The sequence below is a fragment of the Pinus tabuliformis genome, chromosome 3_2, assembly GCF_031772625.1.
Source record: "Pinus tabuliformis cultivar Carrire ecotype Pingquan chromosome 3_2, CPIR1, whole genome shotgun sequence".
In the NCBI taxonomy this organism is placed as follows: domain Eukaryota; kingdom Viridiplantae; phylum Streptophyta; class Pinopsida; order Pinales; family Pinaceae; genus Pinus; species Pinus tabuliformis.
In genome coordinates, this window is record NC_142302.1 from 1,268,492,749 (window position 1) to 1,268,505,752 (window position 13,004).

The 13,004-nt window shown below is 40.9% G+C and overlaps 1 protein-coding gene across 3 annotated transcripts in view; it reads left to right on the plus strand.

Moving 5' to 3' along the window:
• The window catches only part of LOC149185362 (uncharacterized), a 153,159-nt gene that overhangs the window by 94,946 nt on the left and 45,209 nt on the right, over positions 1-13,004 (plus strand). The window lies entirely within an intron of this gene.

Sequence of the window (13,004 nt, forward strand, 5' to 3'; positions counted from 1 at the left end):
AGGAGTTGACAGCAACTGCAGGCCACAGAATTGACCGCATGGCCAGGTTGCAGGCTGATTTTTTTGACAGTGTTGACTTTTGGCTGCTTTGACCAACATTGACTAGCTAGAGTTTGACTAGAATTTTTGACTTGGACAGTGGCACAAATTTCTAGACAAATTGGATTTGTAAACCTCACTGAAGAATAATTTCTCCTACAGAAAAGTTGTGTTAATTTTTAGGGCTAGATTGTTCTTTGCTGTAGATAATTGCATTTATAAACTTTTTCAACATCCTCACATTATATTCACCCCATAACATTATATCATCATTAGCAACTATGTAGTGAGAACAATAAACATTAACAATGCAGCAGAACAGTATGGAACAACATATTAAAAACACACAATAGAAACACCGGGATTTAAGTCAGAGACTAGGGCAAAACCCCACAAGGGGGAAAACCCAACCGGATTCTTCTTCTTAGATATTCATCAAATGTTCAGCTGAGATACAAAGTACAAATATCATGAGACATAAATCACATTAGGCCATCTAGGGCCAACCCAGCAGCAAACAAGTCATATTGTCATAAGAGCAGGGATATGTCACTGTCACTTCATATTGTTGTTGTCATAGAGGTTCTGCCATCACTGTCATATTGTTGTTGTCATAGAGGTTCTGCCATCACTGTCATTATCATCCTCATAGAGACAAACCATAGATTAGAGTGTTTATGTCATACACCAACGTTACTGTTGTCATCAAGAGTCCTGTAAACATACTATTGTCATTGTCATCAAGAACATTCCTATCACGATCATCAAGAGTACTGAAGGTCACTGTTATGTCAGAGTCATTGCCAAGAATCTCATCACATAAACACTGCCTTACACTGCTGCCATGTTTCACTGACACCGCTATTCATTATTATTATAGAATCACTGTCATGTCTCATTGTCATTAGGTTTCAGCCATAGGCATGAAGGTCACAAGCATATACATAATCATCACAGTCATGCATCAAGGTAAGAGTATTGTCTCACTGTAATAGGTATCAATCACTGTTATCAAAATACTGCCCAAGCAACATAGGAATCATTGGTCAAGTTAAGATGCAAGCTACAGAAATATTGAGAGCCATAGAATATGACGCAAACCACATATCTATTGAGCGCCATAGAACATGATGCGAACCACTATAATATGATGCTATAGAGCTTTCAAGCCATTGCAATGCGATGCGATAGAGTTGTGAGCCACTGTAATGCAATTGCGGACCTTAGAGTGTAAAGCTAGTCATTGTAATACATTCGCAAGCCTCAAAGCTTATAGATAGTGAGTCATAGAGTCACTGTTATACGAACCATGGAGGCACTGTTATGCGAGCCATAAGAGTCATTGTGTGCCACAGGAGTGCGTTCCTCATAAATTGAGCCACAAAGATCACGTCATAGAGAATAGCGAGCCACAAAGATCATGTGACAGAGAATAATGAGCCACATAAATCGAGCCACAAAGATCACATATGTAGGCCATTGTGCAAGTAATGCAAGCTACTATGTAAAGCTCAGAATAAAGAGAATGAGCCACAAAAATATATATGTGAGCCTTTGATTGAGACAGAGTGCGCATTGCCAATAGATGCGAGCCATAACAATGATGTGAGCCAATAGAATAGATGCGAGCTACCACAAAAATGTAATCCAATAGATGCAAACCTCAGAGAAAGATATGTGAGCCTCCAATGTGTGAGATGCAAATTTGATATGCCAAGGTGCCCAATTTATAGGTGTTGCCACCTATGAAGGGTCACAACCTTTGGGCAAGCTGACATGTCAATTTGGATGGCTGACTTGAAATATTTGGAGGGAAAATTACCAATTCAAATTTGCAAATTAAACCTTGCCCAAATACATTTGGCACATCATTAAATAATAAAGAGAGAAAACCAATAATAATTTCTTTTATTCAATTTGAATTTATCTTTAAGGCGAGATGGGATTCTTTGGGTGTGGATGGGTTCATATGGGGAAATTCATCCCATAGCTGCCCCAATTTTCAACAAAGATCAACTGCCTTTCCCCCTTAATATGAAGAATATTATGAGCCAAGGATAGAAGAGCTAGCTGATTTATCTATGGACCTAAACATGCTTTTGAATCCTAAGGACAGCCAAGCTGAAGTTCCTGGCTCCTTTCACCCTGAATATGACAGTCTATTTGTGATGGGGGAAGAAGAAGAATTGCAAGAAAGAAAAACCTTTCATCACATCAATAGGATGACTCCTTCAATCTGTCTCCTACCTAGCTGCAAATGGTGTCTAATAATATAATGGTAGAAGTGAGGAGGAACTATGAACTGAGGCCGAGGCTTTTTACCCCTAATTGAAGAAGAGGGTAAGCACCTAGACAGCATTAGAATAAAAGTAAGGAGATGCCATGTCCAAGTTCCAAAAAGAGAAGGCCTAAAGCTTCTAAGTTAAAGCAGCCAATGGTTCCAATCAAGGGAGCACTCCAAGCAGTAGAGTAGCCCAAAGTATAACAACATCCAGGTGCTATTCTCATGAAGCCTCCACATGCTGCCAAGACTACTTAACCTAGTCAACAAGTACCACCTCCCTTTGACATCAAGTATGAGCTCAGTAAATTTGAAATGCCTCTTTCTGAAGTTTGAAAGTACCCTGTTCATAGAAAAGAGATATATTCCTCTCCTTATCAGTCGAGCCCCCTGTCGGGTCCTTGCACTAGGAAGCGCAAGCCCCTCCGTCTCAACTAGGGAGAAATTTTCATCTACTTCATAAGTCTCATCTCGACTTGTCCTATCTCATCTTGTCTCATAGAAGAAGAACAATCCATAGCTGATGGTAGGGGAGATCAATTTACCACAAGGATAGAGATCCTCCAAACCCTACAAGTCTCCAGGCAAAGTTCCATGATCTTCATCTCAGCTGAACATTGATCTCTCGGTCTAACGAAGAAGAATCATCATAGGGGAGATCAATCTTCAACCCTATATCATACCACGCATCCCAGACTTAGCGAGATCTTGTTTCATCTCGTTTCATGATGTCCACTTGGTCAAGTCTCGGGTTTGACAGTAGGGAGAGATGCCACTTTCCGCAAGTGTCAAGGATCAAACACGCTTTACATTGACAATAGGGGAGATACACACTTACCATTCTTGTTAAATTATGGTATGTTCTATGCTTAGAGCAATTTGCTTCAATTCTTCTTATTAGTCCAATGTCAATTCTCAGTATAGTAATCACATTAACATACAAGTAAAATGCTGATATAACATAAATGAAATCAACAGAAGACAAGGCAGTACAAGAGACACAAGATGTGGCGGCTAGCCAGGGACAAACCCCAATGCGGGGAAACCTTTTGATTAATTCTTCTATATATTCTTCAATAATTCTGCAGAGACTCGAGAAAGAGATAGTACAATATTACTAATCAGTGATTTACAACAATAGTAGTTTAATTTAAATCAACAAGGTCAAAGCTGGTCAAACAACTCACCAATGACCTTAAGACATCCTAGGAGAACTCGGCCTCCAATAGTAAGTATATGCAGCCCAAAACAACCCTCGATCAACAGTCAAACAACAATGAATGAATGTCACAGCCTGTGGTAGTGCAAGCTACTATGTAAATCTCAGAATAAAGAGAATGAGCCACAGAAATATATATGTGAGCCTTTGAAATAATGAGCCATTGAGACAGAGTGCGCACTGCCAATAGATGCAAGCCATAACAATGATGTGAGCCAATAGAATAGATGCGAGCTACCACAAAAATGTAATCCAATAGATGCAAACCTCAGAGAAAGATATGTGAGCCTCCAATGTGTGAGATGCAAATTTGATATGCCAAGGTGCCCAATTTATAGGTGTTGCCACCTATGAAGGGTCACAACCCTTGGGCAAGCTAACATGTCAATTTGGATGGCTGACTTGAAACATTTGGAGGGAAAATTACCAATTCAAATTTGCAAATTAAACCTTGCCCAAATAGATTTGGCACATCATTAAATAATAAAGAGAGAAAACCAATAATAATTTCCTTTATTCAATTTGAATTCATCTTTAGGGCGAGATGGGATTCTTTGGGTGTGGATGGGTTCCTATGGGGAAATTCATCCCATAGCTGCCCCAATTTTCAACACTTCGTCTCAACTAGGGAGAAATTTTCATCTACTTCATAAGTCTCATCTCGACTTGTCCTATCTCATCTTGTCTCATAGAAGAAAAACAATCCACCACTGATGGTAGGGGAGATCGATTTACCACAAGGATAGAGATCCTCCAAACCCTACAAGTCTCTAGGCAAAGTTCCATGATCTTCATCTCAGCTGAACAATGATCTCTCGATCTAACGAAGAAGAATCATCATAGGGGAGATCAATCTTCAACCCTATATCATACCACGCATCCCAGACTTAGCGAGATCTTGTTTCATCTCGTTTCATGATGTCCACTTGGTCAAGCCTCGGACTTGACAGTAGGGAGAGATGCCACTTTCCGCAAGTGTCAAGGATCAAACACGCTTTACATTGACAATAGGGGAGATGCACACTTACCATTCCTGTTAAATTATGGTATGTTCTATGCTTAGAGCAATTTGCTTCAATTCTTCTTATTAGCCCAATGTCAATTCTCAGTATAGTAATCACATTAACATACAAGTAAAATGCTGATAGAACATAAATGAAATCAACAGAAGACAAGGCAGTACAAGAGACACAAGATGTGGCGACTAGCCAGGGACAAACCCCAATGTGGGGAAACCTTTTGATCAATTCTTCTATATATTCTTCAATAATTCTGCAGAGACTCGAGAGAGAGAGATAGTACAATATTACTAATCATTGATTTACAACAATAGTAGTTTAATTTAACTCAACAAGGTCAAAGTTGGTCAAACAACTCACCAATGACCTTAAGACATCCTAGGAGAACTTGGCCTCCAACATTAAGTATATGCAGCCCAAAACAACCCTCGGTCAACAATCAAACAACAGTCAACGAATGTCACAGCCTGTGGTCAGCCCTAACCAGTCAATGCTGGTCAACGTAATGCCCAAAACAAAAATCTGCAGTTAAGATTTGGTCAACGCTAGGTCAATGCATCACCCAACAGCTCTGTCAAACTTCAATCAACGTAGTCAACATTTGCCCTAACAGAAAATCCGTCTTCTTCTTACACGTGTGAGAGATCAGCTACTCTTACGCTTGCCCAATCAGATTAAGAGAGAGAAGATGATGAGATGAGTGATGGTAAAATGAGACACAATGTCTCCTTTTATATGCAACGTTGAGGTTAGCTGGGGGTGTGCAACACAATTTAACTCGTTGGCCGACCTTGACAGATTGTCAAGAAATACAAATAAATTCATATCTCCATGAATACATGTCCAAATCGGATGATCGTTAGATCAATCCTACACCTCTCAACAAGAGGAATCCAAGAAAAATATCAATTGCCATAAATAAGATGACCCACATGGAGTTTGGCCCTAGTTGCCAATTTTAACACTCCCTCTCAACTAGGGAGAACTCCATCTGCTAATCCATCTGTCTGTCGGTACTATCTTTGCCATCAAATGCACTGCCCTGCATTGCTCGGCTCGGCTCGGCTCTGCTCTGCTCTGCTTTGCTGAACTATGAAGAAGAAGAAATGATCGCGAATGTATCATACCATCCTCTACTGACCCAAAGTCAGTCCCAGATAAAAGAGAGTGCCCAATAGCGCTCTTACTGACTTGAAGTCAGTCCCAATTGAGAGAGTGGGTCATACCACTCTTACTGATCCCAGATCAGTTCCAAAAGAAAGTGAGTTATATCACTCTTGCTGACTTGAAGTCAGTTCCAATTGATCCTAGATCAATGTCATCCTAGCATAGGGAGTAAGGTAGGTACACGATGCGTCCATCGGTACTACTATGGTCTCTATCCTCATTTCCCTATTGCTTGCCCAGACGAGAGGTACTTGCTTGAGTCCCATACTGCATGGGTAGGATGTCTCAGCAGGAGAAGGATGAACCACTCATCCTGCCTACATGTCACCATTGGGGATCACAGTGGAAGGTTGAACCATTCACCCTGTACACAATGCACCACTAGGGGAGGGTGAGTCAGCCTATGGTCTCTCGTCACTCCAAGAAGTACCCAAGCCCCTCGGAGCTCCCAGAGCTCAATGCATGCATCATACAGGGCCCTCATAAGAGGGTATCTCAACGACTCCTAATCGTTCTCGGAAAGTCAAGAATTTGACCTTTCCTAAGGGCTTTGTCAGAATGTCGGCGACCTGCTCATCTGTCCCAATATGATGGAGCCTTATTGCTCCTTGCTGTACCATATCCCAGATAAAGTGGTACCTGATATCGATGTGTTTGGAGCGATCATGAAATACGAGATTCTTTGATAAATGAATCCCACTCTGGTTGTCGCATAGGATCACGGTAGTATCCAACGTATGTCCAAAAAGCTCACTGAAGAGCTTCCTCAACCAGACAGCCTCACAAGAGGCCATACTAGCAACAATGTACTCTGCCTTAGCGGTGCTCAAAGCCACCGACTTCTGCTTCCTGCTCATCCAGGATATCGAGGCAGAACCCAAAGAAAAACAGCACCCGGAAGTGCTGTTTCGGTCCACCACACTACCTACCCAATTAGCATCGGAATATCTATGTAGCCTCACATCTTCGGTAGTGTACCTCAACCCATGAGTGATTGTGCCTTAAAGATATCTCAGAAGATTCTTGGCACCAATCCAATGTGAGTGATGAGGCTCAACCATATATTGGCTCAACGTGTTGACTGCAAAACATATATCTGGATGGGAGTCCACCAAGAACATCAATGCTCCTATGAGTTGACGAGACTCGGAAGCATTTCCCAAAACAGGTCCGGGAGCACTACTGCATAACTCCTTGAAGTTAAGCTCCATCGGGATAGTCACGGGCTTGCAGTCCACCATACTGAATCTCTCCAATATCTTCACCAAGTATTTTCCTTGAGATGAGAAAATTTCCCCTGGCTTTTGCCAGACTTCCAGCCTTAGGAAATAGTGCATCAGTTCTAGGTCCTTCATCTCAAATTCGGAAGCCAACTCCCTCTTACATTTGTAAATGAGAGGGTTTTCATCTGTTAGGAAGTTGTCATCAACATACAACACCAGTATGAGAGGCTTGTCATCCTCAACCTTAAAGTAAAGGTTTGGATCGGCTTCAGTCCTAGTGAATCCCAACTTCATCAAGTAGCTATCGATCCTCTCATACCAAGCTCGGGGTGCTTGCTTCAACCCATAGAGAGCTTTCTTCAACCTGCATACATGAGATTCCCGATTATGAATCTCAAACCCCTCGGGTTGTTCCACATAGACTTCTTCTTTAATCGAACCATGCAAGAACGCAGTCTTGACATCCATCTGATGTAGGTTCCATCCTTGTAAAGCAGCAAGGGCAATGATTGAGCGGATGGTGGTGTATCAGGCAACAGGTGCAAATATCTTGTTATAATCCACACCTTCCTTTTGAGAGAAGCCTCGAGCAACAAAGCGAGCCTTATACTTTTCAGCATTCCCATCGGCTCCATGCTTTATTTTGTAAAGCCACTTTGAGGTTACAACTATTTTGTCTTGGGGTTTGGGGACCACATCCCAGACATCATTCTTCATGATGGACTCATATTCCTCATTCATAGGATCCTTCTATACTTGATGCTTCACGGCTTCTTCGAACGATGAAGGCTCATTTTGAATGATGGTGCTCATAATGGTCAAGTATCCCTGATACCTGGTTGGCTTGTTACTTTCACGGAAAGTCCCTCTAGGTGCAATATGTCCTTCGATATCATCAAGTGTCCCCCTAAGCCATGAGGGCCTCTTCCTATAAGAGGAAGGCTCTTGCGGAGGGGGATCAATGGGATCCATAAGTTCTTCCACATTGGGCATCGTCTCATCTTCCTTCTCATCCGACATCTTGGTGTCAACTTCTTTGGTTTTCCTTAGAATAGGAAGATTGTCAACCTTGCTAAGAGCCATATCTTCGTCAAAGGTGACATCATGACTTATCTCAACTTCCATTTGACCAACCACATAGATTCTATAGCCCTTAGAATTTTCGCTATGGCCCACGAAGATTCCCTTCTTCCCTGATGCACCCAATTTGCTCATTTTCTCTTTCGACACATGAAAATATATGGGACTTCCAAAAATTCTGAAATGAGAGACATCAGGTTTCTTAAGAGTGAACATCTCGTCGGGAGTCTTGGAATCCAATGCTTGATGAGGACATCAGTTTTGAACATATATGACGGTATTCGCAGCTTCGACCCATAGAAACTTTGGAAGCCTTTAATCATGGAGCATGGCACGAACAACTTCCACAATTGTACGATTCTTCCTTTCCGCCACACCATTCTGTTCAGGAGTGTATGGTGTTGTGGTCTCCCTCTTAATGCCAACCTCTTTGCAAAAGTCATGGAACTCATTGGATTCATGCTCAGTCCCATTATCAGCCCTTAAGATCTTGATCCTCTTCTCAGTTTGATTCTCGATCAAGGCTTTGAAGTGACGGAACCAAGAGAACACTTCTTTCTTCCTTTTTAAGAAGTATATCCAAGTCTTGCGAGAATAGTCATCTATAAAAGTGAGATAATATAAATATCCTCCCAAAGAGTTCACGGGCATCATACTAGATATGTCAGAGTGAACCAATTGCAAAATATCGGAGGTCTTGCCATGGCTTGAGGGTAATGGTCCCCTTTTGAGCTTTCCTTGGGCACATCCCGGACATACACCTTCATGCTGTATTTTGAACTCGGGCATCCCTGTCACCATTTGTCTCACATCGGGTAGAGCCTTATAATGAAGGTGGGCAAACCTTCGGTGCCATAGTTCAGACTGAAGAGATGTGTCGCAAGACATGACTCCCAACGGACTTCCTCCAACTTGATATAAAGAGTCAACTCAAAACCCAAGAGTGAAAGCATCTTTAAAATTCTTTTTCCACACACGTACCTTATCATCAATGAAGGCCACCTTGTAGCCTTTGTCTTCCACTGCTGAAATGGACACCAGGTTTTTCTTGAGATTAGGTACATATAGGACTTCTTGCAAATGAATTGTGTTACCCTGATTTAATTGAAGAGTAACATTCCCTACACCCTTTATGGGATAGGTGGAATTGTCTCCAAGAATAATCTCCAAGTTTGTCTCTTTCTCTATCAGATTAGTTAGAGCTTCCTTGTAACTAGTGAAATGCCTTGAGGCACCACTATCATTAAGCCAATTGCCCAACGAGTCCGGAGGAGAGGTAGTGGAGAGAGCTGATATCAGATAATATTCATCTTGCTAATTATTAACAACATTTGATTCATACCTGGAGTTCCTTGCGTTCTTGGAGGGTTGACCACTTCCTTGATTTTCGACATTCCTCTTTCCTTTGCCATTGAACCTGCTAGCAATGACTTCTCCAATCGCTAGGAGATCATTCTTGATCTCAGTGATCCTTAAGAAATAGGATTGAATATCCTCGTCTTTGCCCTTCTTAATATCCTTCAGCTTATTTTTGAGGAACAAAACTTGATTTGCATCACTAACTTTAAACAAGCTTACCAGTCTATCGTAGATCTCCTTGGAGGTGTTCAGCTCGGAAACGTAGGCTAACAGACGCTTGTCAATAGAGTCTCGGATGATATTCTTTGCTTTGACTTCACCCTTAGTGTACTTGTTCTTTGTAGCAGTCGCTGCATTTGATGGAGGCTCCGTAATTCTGCCTCTCACATAGTCCAACACTTCCTACTCTTCCAATGTCAGATCAAGAGACATCTTCCATCCGTGATAGTCAGACTTCTCACGGAGCTTGTCTTCGGCGGGGAAGTGTGATGAGGAACCCATGAAGCCTTTTGACTTTTTCCAATTGTCTTCGATGATTGCTCTTGCTCTTGCTTGGGCTTTGTCTCCACTTCAACTCCGATACCATGTTAAATTATGGTATGTTCTATGCTGAGATCATTTTACTTCAATTCTTCTTATTAGCCCAATGTCAATTTTCAGTATAGCAATCACATTAACATACAAGTAAAATGCTGATAGAACATAAATGAAATCAACAGAAGACAAGCCAAGACAAGAGACAGAAGATGTGGCGACTAGCCAAGGACAAACCCCAATGCGGGGAAACCCTTTGATCAATTCTTCTATATATTCTTCAATAATTCGGCAGAGAGAGAGAGAGATAGTACAATATCACTAATCAGTGATTTACAACAATAGTAGTATAATTCAAATCAGCAAGGTCAACGCTGGTTAAACAACTCACCAATGACCTTAAGACATCCTAGGAGAACTCGACCTCCAACAACAACTATATGTAGCCCAAAACAACCCTCGGTCAACAGTCAAACAACAATCAACGAATGTCACAGCGTGCGGTCAACCCTAACCAATGAATGCTGGTCAATATAATGCCCAAAACAAAAATCTGTAGTCAAGATATGGTCAATGCTAGGTCAACACATCACCCAACAGCTCGGTCAACGGTCAACAGTCCTACAACTCGGTCATACTTCAGTCAATGCAGTCAACATTTGCCCTAACAGAAAATTTGTCCTCTTCTTGCACGTGTGAGAGATCAACTGCTCCTACGTTTGCCCAATTAGATTAGGAGAGAGAAGATGATGAGATGAGTGATGGTGAAATGAGACATAATGTCTCCTTTTATACGCAACGTTGAGGTTAGCTGGGGGCGTGCAACACTATTTAACTTGCTGGCCAACCTTGACAAATTGTCAAGAAATACAAATAAATTCATATCTCCATGAATACATGTCCGAATCAGATGATCGTTAGATCAATCCTACGCCTCTCGACGAGAGGAATCTAAGAAAAATATCAGTTGCCATAAATAAGATGACCAATTGCCAATAATGGAGTTTGGCCCTAGTTGCCAATTTTAACACATCTCGACTTACCCTATCTCGTCTTGTCTCATAGAAGAAGAACAATCCACCGCTGATGGTAGGGGAGATCGATTTACCACAAGGATAGAGATCCTCCAAACCCTACAAATCTGGGAGGTTGATTTACCACAAGGATAGAGATCCTCCAAACCCTACAAGTCTTCAGGCCAAGTTCCATGATCTTCATCTCAGCTGAACAATGATGTCTCGATCTAACGAAGAAGAATCATCATAGGGGAGATCGATCTTCAACCCTATATCATACCACGCATCCCAGACTTAGCGAGATCTTGTCTCATCTCGTTTCATGATGTCCACTTGGTCAAGTCTCGGACTTGACAGTAGGGGGGGGATGCCACTTTCCACAAGTGACAAGGATCAAACACGCCCTACATTGACAATAGGGGATATACACAGTTACCATTCCTGTTAAGGATTAGACACATCCTATTGTTCACTGAACTTCCCACCTTGATTCTTAAGAATCAAGTGGTGAACACCTGCATCCCATCAAGGGGAGATACCCAACTTACCAATGGTAAGGATCACACTCACCTAAGACTCCTCACCCATTGGCCAGATGGATGGTGTTGTTGCACAGAATGTCTAGGCACCGCGACAACGGCTCAGATCGGGGGTTGTCACCCTAATCTCCAATCTCTCTGTTTAAGCTGTCTCCCTACAATAGGCTAAAGGGGGTAGACCCTATGGAAAAGTGGAATGAAGAAGAACTAGTTGGGAACCAAGCAGTTCGGGAGACACAGTAAAGCGATCAAGTACTTGATTAAGATTTAGCAAGACTTATAAGACTTGATTAGATTTTAAACGATTGATACCAGTGCCTTATGGAGTCAAAATGATCTTGCTAGGAGAATTATGACCAAGTAATCGATTAGCAACTGCTGCTTAGATGACTATTTTATATGAAATGCAGATCCTAAAACTAGTGTGAGATGCAAGAATCTTGGTTAATTTTAGTTAAATGCCTATTTAAATGTGAACCCTTCAATCCTTTCTGTGTTGAGCCTGATTTCATAGTAATTGGCAAAGAGAAGATTAGGAGAAGCACACTAAGGTGTGATTAACGATACCTTTCTTGAAATTCTAACATACTCGGTGCCTTCGGCGCTACAGAGAACTGTGGCTCTGAAGATTGCAAGGTCACCGTTTTAAGTACTATTAAAACAGACTTCTCAAGAAAAGTCAGATGGAGATCTATCTGTCTATCGACCAAGCTTATGCTTGGAAGTAAATTTTATCTATGCAAAGCTAACTTATATGCAAATGCACCGGAAGATGAGATGAAGCTAGACTCGAGAATGGGAAAACACTTATGCTGCAAAAGCCCTCAATTACTCAAACGAAATGCTCGCCTTTTGTTAGATGAAGACTTAGAAAATAAACTCTTGAGGATACTATAGTTAAAACACCAGATTATTTCAAATCTTCTTGATACAATTTAGCTCAAAAAGAACAAAAACAACTTTGCAATTCGATATCAATGTCAACAAATGCTCAAAAAAATACTCAGTTTATGAAACAAATGATATGCATTTTATCACAATTCCATGACAGAGTACTTAATTTTCAGAAATTAATTTTTAGGACAGTAGTAAGAAAAACTTTATGACAACAGCAATATGACAATGAAAACAGTAAGTTATCAATGATATCTTTATGCCAAAATTTTACCGAAATTTTTCCAAACTTGCCCACATGAATTATAAAAAATTTTCAGCCTGTTGTGACGTGATTTACGGAATTATATCAGATCTGATATAATTATTACAACCATCAATTAAAACATGAAATAAGCCTAATGATGAATGCCCAACTCAAGAAATTAATTCCTTAATGTATTAGACAACTTAGGAACTGATTTTAGGCTAACCAACATAAAATTTTTCGACTGTTATATTTCAGACTTCAGAAACAGAATTATTCAGAGATAACAGTGACCCAAAATGTAGATCTAGGCCAAATTCTTGATACACATCAAACATAAATGACTTATTAATGTATTTAGCAATTTTTTTGTTAATTTCAAACCAT